This window comes from Schistocerca gregaria, chromosome 7 (genome assembly GCF_023897955.1).
Source record: "Schistocerca gregaria isolate iqSchGreg1 chromosome 7, iqSchGreg1.2, whole genome shotgun sequence".
Classification (NCBI taxonomy): Eukaryota; Metazoa; Arthropoda; class Insecta; order Orthoptera; family Acrididae; genus Schistocerca; species Schistocerca gregaria.
In genome coordinates, this window is record NC_064926.1 from 510869745 (window position 1) to 510882032 (window position 12288).

Here is a 12288-nt window from a genome sequence, read left to right on the forward strand (position 1 = left end):
GTTTCAGCTATGTAAAATGGTGAAAGATGTTCGAAATTCTGAGGAAAATGGGGATAAGCTATAAGGAGAGACTGTTATACAATATGTACAAGAGCCGAGAGGGAATAACAAGAGTGGACGACCAAGAACGAAGTGCTCAAATTAGAAGTGATGTAAGACACGGATGTAGTATTTAGCCCCTACTGTTCTGTAAGCCGGAGAAGGAATGATGGAAATAAAAGAAAAGTTCAGGAGTGAAATTAAAATTCAAGGAGAAAGGATATTAGCGACACGCTTCGCTGATGACGTTCCTAACCTGAGTGAAAGTGAAGCGGAATTACATGATATACTGAATGGAATGAAAAGTCTAATTAGTACAGAATATGGAAAGTAAATCGAAGAAAGACGAAAGTAATGAGAAGTAGCAGAAGTGAGAACAGCAAGAAACCATCAAACTGGATGGTCACGAAGTAGATGAAATTAACGAATTCTGCTACCTAGGCAGCAAAATAACCAATGATGGAAGGGGAAAGGAGGATATCTAAAGCAGACAAGCACTAGCAAAAAGGGCATTCCTGGACAAGAGAAGTCTGCTAGCATCAAACATAGGCCTTAACGTGGTGAAAAAATCTCTGTTTGGAGCGAAGTCTTGCATGGCAGTGAAACCTGGATAGTGGGGAAACCGGAAAAGAAGAGAATCGAAGAATTTGAGATGTCATGCTACAATGATGAAAATTAGGTGGACTGATAAGGTAAAGGAATGAAGAGGTTCTGCGCAGAGGAAAGAAGTATTTGTAAATCACTGACAACGAGAAGGGACCGGATGACAGGTCATCTCTTAAAACATCACGGAATGACTTCCATGTTACTAGAGGGAGCTTTAGAGGGCAAAAACTGTAGAGAAAGACAGATATTTGAATACAGGTACCAAATACTGTGAGAGTAAAATACACATATTAAACTTAGGGATGGGGATGGAGATGAGAAGGGGGTGATATACAAGACGTTATAGTTCGATCTCTTACGATTTCTTTCCTTCATCTCGGTGCCTTGGAGTTCCTTAAAGGTTTGAAGTGCGATTGGTCTCTTGCTGCTCTCCGTTTCCGCCAATTGGCGCGAGTGAGCACAGAAACAAGTTAATAATCTTGACAATTTGTTTCAAGATTAAAGGAACGTACTAACGAGAGATATTTGTTAGACAGTGTAAGGTTGCGAAAGGAAAAAGATATATACTTCATTTTTTAATTCAGTTGCCAAATTTCTAAAAACATGTGATGATTTATTTTTCTTTATTATTTATTAATTTAAGGAACTCGATTTAAATGGGTACATTATAAAAATTATCTTTCCATATGGCAGCAGTAGTTTCATATGGAGATCATCTAAGTAAGACAACTAGTATTTATTGAATCTGCTTTACTGTCACATCTATATATCAACCGCATAAAACCTTGGTATTAAATACAATTTGTCGTGACATGCTGTTGTAATTATAAAAGTTCTTAAAATTACTCATGTCCGACGTATAAAAACTATAGATTATGAGCTGACATTTCGCCAATTAGTGTAGTAAAATTTGCAAACTTCTAAAACGGCTTGCAAACAACAAGCTGATACCTAAATTAAGATGTTTTGGGAGGCAGCTCCAACTCTCTCCCAGGGGCGCAGCCAGCGGCAGCCCCGGCGGATCTGCAGATGCGAGGCGAGGAGGACCAGTCAACAGCAGCAGAGCACGTTCTTTCGTCACATGTCACTCCAGCTGATCCTGAAACATTTCAGAAAACCAGCTAAGACTTAATTTGCTCGGTTCGTTCAAAACTGTTTGTGAAGCTCTGTTTTTATGGGTGAAATTATAAAGATATTCCAATATATTTAAGGCATATCTTTTTGATGAACTATGCTACCTATCATGCTATCACTTACGCAACCTAACGTAAGTTTCTGCGTTTGTGAGCATGTAGTCATTGCGCTATAACCTCCATCGCAGGAGTGTTCTGAAAATCTTATCATCAGCTCCTCCTGGTTTTTCCTACATAAAAATTTTTCACAATCGTTGTAGTTTATGTTACATGCTCCAGAGTCTCTACATGTGTCGTACTTTTTCCGAGGTTTATGTCATAACCTGTTCCCCAAGCTTTCTTTGGTTTCGAAGTTAGTAAGGTCATCAGTCCCCTAGAACTTAGAACTAGTTAAACCTAACTAACCTAAGGGCATTACTCACATCCATGCCCGAGGCAGGATTCGAACCTGCGACCGTAGCGGTCGCGCGGTTCCAGACTGAAGCGCCTAGAACCGCTCGGCCACCCAGGCCGGCTTAGTAATGATATTAGCTCTTTTGAAACAGTTATTAATTCTTTCCTTTATCAATAGTTAAAATGAAACTAATTTCTTTTCTAAGAAAGCGGAACAAAAATGTGTTCCTCTGGCGCGATATCACTCTAGTACTGTGTAGGCTGCCTGTAGGCTTCGTAATTGCTTCAGTTCAGCAAGGAAGATAGTCCATAAATTTCTTCATATATGCCATATTTAGATGGATCGACTGTGGTCATGTTGATAGCTTTGCTTCGTCAGCTTTCTTTATAAACAGTCCCAGATATTTTGGGTGGGATTAACTTCGGATGGTTTGACGGGCCAATCAAGGTGCTATGATTACTGAGTGTACGTGAGAATAGGGCATGGCACTGTAAACAACACCGTTGTCGTTCTGGAGGGCTGGTGCGTCCATAGTGTACTCACGGCGAAGATGTAAAAGAAAGAAAACCCTTGTTCTTCGAGAATGTTGACCGAAACCACGGCTGACATTCACATTAAATCTAAGTCAGTGGCCCCTAATAAATGACACGAAATACATCCCCAAACGGGCCCACGAGGAATAGGAGGCCCGCAACGAAGTGGTGACGTCACACTATTCGACTTCTCCGCCACATTTCACGACCGCTCACCTCCGTGCAAGGCCCACAAGAATTCAGTATGTAATTGAGAAGGTACCCACTAAAGATCTTAACTTTGTCGTGTGGTATCGAGCGCCTCCATGCATTTGAATGCGCAGTCAGGAATTATTAAATTCGGCTGGAACAGTTACTCGCTGCCAGCCGGAGACGGTTGCTGGCACGTGACGTGACGTGCTCGCCACGGCCTGTCTTCCTCGTGGGCGTACCTCTCAGAGCATTACAGAGCCACCTACTGCCTGAAATTCCCCCACAAAAACCGGTTCAAAGTCATTGTCGTTCTGTAGGTAGTTTCCTTGTCTTGCACAATTCGCTAACAGTTGAAATCCTAAAACGGAGAACTACACCAAATGCCTCCAGTCACCTACTGTCCAGTTTTTGTGCCGTTTGGTCCCCTGGAGAAGTGTTGTTTTATGTAGCACTGTCAGCGACGGCCTAATGAGTGGTACCCGATTCGACTGCAGCAGTTGTTGCTTTCTATAAATTTTCCGAATATGTGTACAATCATTCAAAAAGGGAGCGAAATATCAAGGGAGATTAAAAAGTTTCTCTTTGAAGAGCTCAGGGCCCAGAATCGATATCCTGACCAGGTAGAATCGTAGTGGCCGCGCGGCTCAAGGTGCTACACTCTGGAACCTGGCGACCACTGCGGTCGCAGGTTCGATTCCTGCCTGGGGCATGGTTGTGTGTGACGTCCTTAGGTTAGTTAGGTTTAAGTAGTTCTAAGTTCTAGGGTAGTGATGACTTCAGAAGTTAAGTCCCATAGTGCTCAGAGCCATTTGAACCATTTGAACTAAGACAACCATCCCACTGGCGCACCAGGTTGAAGCACTGTTCAAGGCACCCGTTTTGTGAAACGCCGTGTCTGCCCTGCTGCGTGACGAAGTCCGCAACTGCCTGCTGCACAACCTCGTCCGGCAGGAATCATCGACCCTTCTAGGCCTTGTTTAAGGGACCGAAGGAGTGATAATCACACGGGGAGAGATCAGGACAATAGAGTGCACGCTCGAGTGTCTTCCACTTGACTTGCGTAACTAGTGAATTTTTTGGAAATTTGTGGTAAGATCTTATGGGACCAAATTGCTGAGGTCATCGGTCCCTAAACTTACACACTACTGAACCTAACTTAAACTAACTTATGCTAAGGACAACACACACACACCCATGACCGATCCGATCCGATGGAGAACTCGATCCTCCAACGGGAGAGGGGAAGGGGGAGGGGGGGGAGGCGAACCGTGACAAGACGCCTGCAACCGCGCCGCTACCCCGCGCGGCCGTAACTTCTGAATTACGATATGGGAACGTGCGTTATGAAACTTGTTGCACTATTCCGTAGAAGTGGTTTCCAGCAGACATGCTTCCCTGTACACATTATTCATCCTTCGATGGATGTCTATCGGTGTGTGTCCTTCGGCAGCCAATAAAAGAGCAACAGCACGTTGGTTCTGTTTGGGTGCATTAAGTAATAACGTCGTTGTAGTTCTCGTTTCAGCACGCACGTCAGGAATACATAAATGTAATCTAATCCCTTGCCTAGATGTCGGTTCTTGCATACCCGAATCGGAGTCGCGCTACATTGGGTATGATCTGCAGCAATGGTCTCTAACGGAAACTTGTTGATCACCCCTTGTATTAAAATTATAAGCAGTGTTGGTAGTAGCCTCATCCCACAGACTTAAACCGCGTGAAACTGAGACAGGAACCTACATGCACATGAGGGGACGAAGGTTCCGGACAATACACTGTCCTTTTCTGCGGGCAATACGCGAACAATAGACATGCACTACATTTAGATTGTACAGAAACAGACATATATACAGAGCAATAAGTGACAAAAAACAATAGACACAACTAGACGTATTTCCAAACAGTATTTCAAAGGCAAGACATGGTCACTAGCTGCGGGGACGACATAACTGACATGCCTGTATGTAACGTAACAACAATCTCCAGAGAATGGACAGCAACACTGGCAGCGGCAACATAAACAGTGACACGTAAGAGAAACAGGGGGAGGAAGACGAGATGTAACCATAAATAAGGTTCTGGCAATCTAGCAACAAATGTTGTACACGGATGGTCACCTAAAGTTAACACACAGGATCAGCAATACATAGGATCAGCAATACTACTTCTTTACTGTTCACCAAACTTTTATGTAGTGATTGGCGGTCAACAGCAAAAGAAGCCATTCCGAGGGATTCACCACCAATCACAGTCGGTGATGTCACTAACAAATCTCTCCTCCGTTATCCTTTCATATTCTTCTTAAAAACAACAAAATTTTATTTACATTTCAGCCTTAAATTATTGTTAGTTTAAAAAGTATTATTCTTTGTAAAATGTTGTAGAAAAGACAAAAGAAAAGTACCAAAAAGACGAAAAACGAAATCAGTGGGGTGTACGAAATGTTTTATAACATTAGGTAGCAGGTGCATGATTTGTCAATAAATAAATAATAAAACAGCGTATAGCCTTTCTCGACATACTTCCTTTTCCCCCTTTAGAAGGATCCGTACTGTCTACCACGTATTCGCGTATACTAATTCGTTCCTGGAATATTCTCTAGAACTTCCATTGTGAAGTAGTGCAAGTAGCTGCATTATGTAATAACTAGAAGAAAAAGATTGAAGGATCAACTCTACCATGTGTAGTCTTTAGTGATGTTTTTCGTACTTGTTAAGGCAAACTCCAAGTTGTAGAATTTCTCCAAACTAGATAGGGAAAAAAACATTATAAGGAACTGGGACAGTCGATGGAAATGTAAACAGTGAAATTTTTCATGAATTAACATAAGTTACAGAGGATAAAGTAACACAACATTGATAGTAATATAAGGATTCTAGAGTTGTAACTGCCATTTTTAGTTTTTACAGAAACGTATCGTTTTGAACACTGTTCTTATTTTTTAGAGAGCTTAATTTTTTTCAATGTTTCACGCTTAATAGCAATACCATTAATTTGTAAACGTGTCCACAGTCCTGTTTATGTGTAGAAAGAACGTCCAAATTAAACCTCCTGAGACATTAAACTGTGTGCCGGACCGAGACTCGAACTCAGGACCTTTGCCTTTCGCGGGCAAGTGCTCTACCAACTGAGCTACCCAAGTACGACTCACGCCCCGTCCTCACACCTTTAATTCCGGCAGTACCTCGTCTCCTACCTTACAAATTTCAGAGAAGCTTTCCTGCGAACCTGCAGAACTAGCACTCCTGGAAGAAAGGATATTGCAGAGACATTTCTAAATGGCTTGATTTCGGAATCTAGGCGAAGTTACAAACTTCGACTTTCAGTCATAGGTGCAATCAATGTAGATACTTGTGCCCTGATTCTGTTCTTCCTCCCGCTCTTCCCATTTCGCCCCGACACAGTGCTTCTTGGTTACAAAGAAGTCTACCCGTGATATGGCACAGAGGCACTTGCAGTGCCCAACAAAGCACCAGATGCGGAGCAGTATTGTATATGAAGGACATATTGTTGCATGCATTTCAGTTTTACATTACGGAACAGCGAGTCCACATCTGCCGTATCTTTGAGGGAGTAAGAGGCACTGCAGTTGGGACCCAAGAACAAGAAAGCACGCGGAACAACAGACCTTCTGTCGTGCTGCTGAAAGGCGATTGGGGGGCCCAGTAGGAACATGTTTGTAAATATCTGAATAAACTGTATCATGTGGAAGCACTCGAAAATCTGTTCCTTCCCCCAGAGAGGCTGGCTCCCGCTCGAGGCGAAGAGACCGAGCCGAGCGCCAGACAATGATAAAAACTCGAGTTACACTAAACTAGCGCCGGCGGCCGCATTGTTCGGCAGTTTTGACGGGCCGCGAATCTGCGGATGATGGACGCCTCAATGGCCGGGGCGAGCATATGGGACCGGCGCCGGCCGCCGCCTACACACGCGCGCAGGTAGGGGCAGCAGGAGGCGCAGCTCACGCACCGTTTGCCGCGCCCGGCCCTCGGCTCTCGTTATGACAGACAACGCGGCCGCCGTCCCGCCGCCACAAAAGCCGTCCTTATGGCTCGATTCGCGGTGCCACCAGGGGGGCCTACGCCAGCCGCCCGGGAGAATTATTGCCTATCATTTCTTTGTCGGCGGATCGCGGCGGAATGAAAACGAAGATGTTCTCTATTGACAGGCAGCGACAAAGCGACCGGGCCTCTTCCACGTAAGCGCCAGGGGGCACGCTTATGACGCAACTCAAAAGCAGATATGAAGGGTCGCCCGGATGGTTGGTCTCTTTCATACAACTTGCCCAAGTACCCCACCTCCCGCCCGTCTCTCCCCGCTGCGCCCGGCATATCACAGTAGCTGAGATCCGCGCTCCGGCAGCAAGTTTTCATCTGTCGGCGAATTGGTACGGTATTCATTGTATCTCACGTGTGTCTGCTTGTACGTGGACAGGTCTGAAATACCATACATTGCCATTCTGGGGTGTTTACCTACATCACTATCTACGTGACTACTCTCTGTTTACAATAAAGTGCCTGGCAGAGGCTTCAATGGCCACCTTCAAGCTATTTTCTCTACCGTTCTACTCCCGAACGGCGCGCGGGAAAAACGAGCACTTAAATTTTTCTATACGAGCCCTGATTTCTCTTATTTTATCGTGGTGATCATATCGACCTATGTAGGTGGGTGCCAAATGGAGGAGAATACCAGTTACTGACATTTCACGACAAGAATTCGTCGCAACGAAAAGCGCCTTCGTTTTAGTGACTGCCACTCCAATTCACGTGTCATGTCTGTGACACTGTCTCCACCATTTCGCGACAGTTGTATGTATTGTATTGTATGTGAACCGGGGACCTAGAAACGATGGTGAGGCTCCGTCCCTGCCGCAGCCGCAGTGGCCCACAACCGCAGTCCACTTCACCCCTCCGCCGCCCCACACCGAACCCAGGGTTACTGTGCCGTTCGGCCCCCGGTAGACCCCCCAGGGAACGTCTCACACCAGACGAGTGTAACCCCTATGTTTTCGTGGTAGAGTAATGGTGGTGTACGCGTACGTGGAGAACTTGTTTGCGCAGCAATCGCCGACATAGTGTAACTGAGGCGGAAGAAGGGGAAACAGCCCGCATACGCCGAGGCAGATGGAAAACCGCCTAAAAACCATCTACAGACTGGCTGGTTCACCGGACCTCCACACAGATCCGCCGGGCGGATTCGTGCCGGGGACCAGGCGTTCCTTCCCGACCGGAAAGCTTCGCGACAATACAAAACGACCGTCCCTTCTTTGAACTTTATCGATGTCATCCGTCAGTCCCAGCTGATGCGGATCCCACACCGCAGAGCAGTACTCCAGGATAGGGCGGACAAGCGTTGTGTGAGCAGTCTCTTTAGTAGACCTGTAGCACCTTCTTAGTGTTCTGCCAGTGAATCGCAGTCTTTGGTTTGCTCTACCCACAGTATTATCTATGTGATCGTTCCATTTAGGCTACTTTCAATTGTAATTCCTAAGTATTTAGTAGAATTTAAGATTTTTGTGACTTATCGGGTAATCGAATTTTATCGGATTTCTTTTAGTTGTCATGTGAATAACTTCACACATTCCTTTATTCAGTTTTAACTGCCTCTTTCCGCACCGTACAGATATCTTATGTAAATCATTTTGCAATTCATTTTGGTCATCGGATGACTTTGCACGACGGTAAATGACAGCATCATCTGCAAATAATCTAAAAGGGCTACACAGATTGTCTCCTATGTCGTTAATATAGATCAGGAACAATAAAGAACCTATAATACTTCCTTGGGGAAGGTCGCGTATTACTTTTGTTTTACTCGATGACTTTCCGTCTATTACTATGAACTGTGACCTTTCCGACAGGAAACACTAATCCAGTCGCACAACTCAGGCGATATTCCATAGGCACCCAGTTCGGTTAGAAGACGCTTGTGAGGAACGGTGTCGATAGCCTTCCGGAAATCTAAAAATATTGAATCACTCATTACTTCATGAGTGCACAGACATAATTGCGTTTCACAAGAACTATGTTTTCTGAATCCGTGCTGACTACGTGTCAATAAATCGCTTTCTTCGAGGTAATTCATACTGTCCGAACACAGTAATGTTGCGAAACCCAATTGCAAATCGACGTTAGTGATATGGGCCTGTAATTCAGCCGATTACTACTATTTCCCTTGTTGGGTATTGATGTGACTTGAGCAATTTTCCAGTCTTTAGGTGCTGATCTTTCTGTGAGCGAGCGTTCGTATGCAATTGCTAAATATGGAGATACTGTATCAGCAGTCTCTGAAAGAAACCTGCTGCTTTGCTACACCGAGGATATCTACTTCTACGTTTCTCATCTTGGCAGTTGTTCCTGATTGGAATTCAGGAATATTAGCTTAGTCTTCTTTGGTGAAGGAGTTTCGGAAATCATGTTTAATAAATCTGCATTAGTGGCACTATCATCATTGACTTCATCGTTGTTATCGCGCAGTGAAGGTATTGAATGCGTCTTGCCACTGATGCGTTTTATGTATGACCAGAACCTCAGTATTTTCTGCCAGATTCCGAGACAGAGTTTCGTTGCAGAAATTATTATAAGCATCTCGCATTGAAGTATGTGCTGTCTTTAGAACTTCTGCAAAACTACCGATCTTGGCACGGATAGGCAAATATATTGACACTGCAGCAAGGAATACGGTGTAGTAGCTCTGCTAATGTGGGAAACAAATGGAAAAAAAGAAACTCGTCCCATTCATTTCACACAGTCAGCTGCTTTCCACTATGTGCCGTTTTCAAATGCTTACCCGTCTCCTAGTAATTTTACATTGTCGCGCTATGTCGGTGTATATAATGTAAGCCCGTCACTTATACAAAAGAGGTGAACGAGTGACATTAAGAGGATATGAGTAATCAACTGAGTATGACGCATCACTGAAATCATCTGATAGAGTGAACAGTTTTAAACATGGCTGTGAGTCAACAACTCTCCAGCAGTATGACAGGTATAAAACAGCGAACAGGTTGCAACAAAATTTTGCTTTTACTAGCTTTCGACGCCGTGTATGGGAGTCTTCGTCAGAAACTTCATTATTACATGTAGTACATGATTACTGAATTTAAGAGCAGAAACGCTCTTGCAATACAAAATACTTCGTGTAAACGTTAATAAATTAAGACCACATAAAAATACTCTTCTCTCTCGCAGCGCTCAATAACGGGTACTTTGCTACTCCATGTAGCTAAGGTTTTAATATTAACGTCTAAATGAAGTACTTTGTGTGACGAGAGCACTACTGTTCTTAAATTCGTTCCTCAGTCACTACATGTAAGCGTGAGTTTTCTAATGAAGACATTCGTACTCGGTGCCTAAACTTCGTAAAAGAAAATTCTGTTGTAACCGGTGGGCGGTTTTATATCTTTCAGATGATAGTGTGAAATAAATAGGTGTGGCCATAATACGACCAACGTGGAAAATTGAATTCTACTTTAATAAATCTGTTACTGTCGCATCCGATCTCAAAAAGCTTCCATCTTGGAACTTCCTGGCAGACTAAAACTGTGTGCCGGACCGAGACCCGACCTCGGGACCTTTGTCTTTCGCGGGCAAGTTCACTACCATATGAGCTATTCAAGCACGACTCACGCCCCGTCCTCACAGCTTTACTTCTGCCAGTATCTCGTCTCCTACCTTCCAAACTTCACAGAAGCCCTCCTGCGAGCTTCTGTGAAGTTTGGAAGGTAGGAGACGAGATACTGGCAGAAGTAAAGCTGTGAGGAAATGGCGAGAGTCGTGCTTGGGTAGCTCAGGTGGTTAAAAGTGGTTAGCGCGCGGGAATGCGATAAAAAAAAGAAGATGGTAGAGCACTTTCCCGTGAAAGGCAAAGGTCCCGATTTCGAGTCTCGGTTCGGCACACAGTTTTAACCTGCCGGGGAGTTTCGTATCAGCGCACACTCCGCTGCAGAGTGAAAATCTCATTTCAGCTTCCATCTTCATTGCTTTTTTATAATTTTCTGTACGAAAAGTTTTCGTAACATACAGCTTGTATTTTCAGGTTAAGACTATCTACATATGAACTAAAGTGCTTATTTGACGTTTGCACAATTAGTAATTTTGAAAAACACAATTTGACATATATTTATAATATTTTAATATGTAGACTATTTATTTATAGCTAAAAACTGTAACTCATTTTCTATACATCGTAAGTGTCGTACGTATAAATTTCACGATGAAGATATTAATGTGTGTTACACAGTGTGTGTATGTGTGTGTGTGTGTTTGACACACACACACACACACACACACACACACACACACACACACACACACACATGCACACACTATATATATATTGCTTGTTCTGAAATGACATGCGCAGATGTGAAGAAGTTACTACGTGCTTCGTACACAACGCAGTGATTATCCCCCGTTGTTGTTAGACATGGTCGACCTGAACATATATGTATATCACAACTTGAGCGGTTAAGTGATGAAATCTTGGTGGTTACAAAATCGAATCAAATTCAACGAATTGGGCAGTATGAAGCCACTTATCAAGTTGACGTTACATCCATATGGACTGATGGTGTGCGGACATTAGCCACGCCGGACATTTGCCACGCTGCACATTTGCCACGATTTTACCTGCTCGGAAGGTTTGGGTCCCTTGTCTCCCCCTCCTCCTTCTCCACTTCATCGCTTACTGAGCCTTTCCGCTGGTTTACTTAGCATACAACCACAATCTCTTTGGATTTTCCGCCACATTTCTATAGAGAGTTTCTTTTTGGAAATATCCGCACTAAATTTCGAGCCTCAGTAAAGCTTAGCCAATCTTGGAGAATTTGCGTTCGTCTAAATTATACTTGCCTTTTTCGGTGCTCCTGCAGGAGCTTTCTGTCATGTTTTGTGTACAATGGGGGATCAGTTCCGTCTCTTATTAATTTCTTTGGTATGAATCTCTCGAGTGCTGTTGGTACTATTTCTTTGAACTTAATCCACATATGGCCGTCACTTACATAGTTTGGAAGGATTGGAGACTATCTCTTAGAAAGCCGTCAACCGAACTGTTAGCTGTTTTTATAAATAGATATATTTCGCGTTTAGTTTTGGTGAATTTCTTGTTATGGAACTGAGCCTCGCTACGACTGCGTGTTCACTAATCCCTGTATCCGTCGTGGTGCTCAGGATTATTTGTGACTAAGAGTTCAAGTGCGTTTTCGTAACCATTTACAATTTGAATGGCTTCGTCAACTAATTGTTGAAAATAATTTTAAAATAAGCATTTAGAACAATAACGGAAGTTTTTTTTCTATCTACGATAGAGTCTGAAAATGTATTTTTGTCAACATACGGAAGGTAGATTGATGTCACTGCCAAATATAATTGTATGAGTGGGGTACCCATTT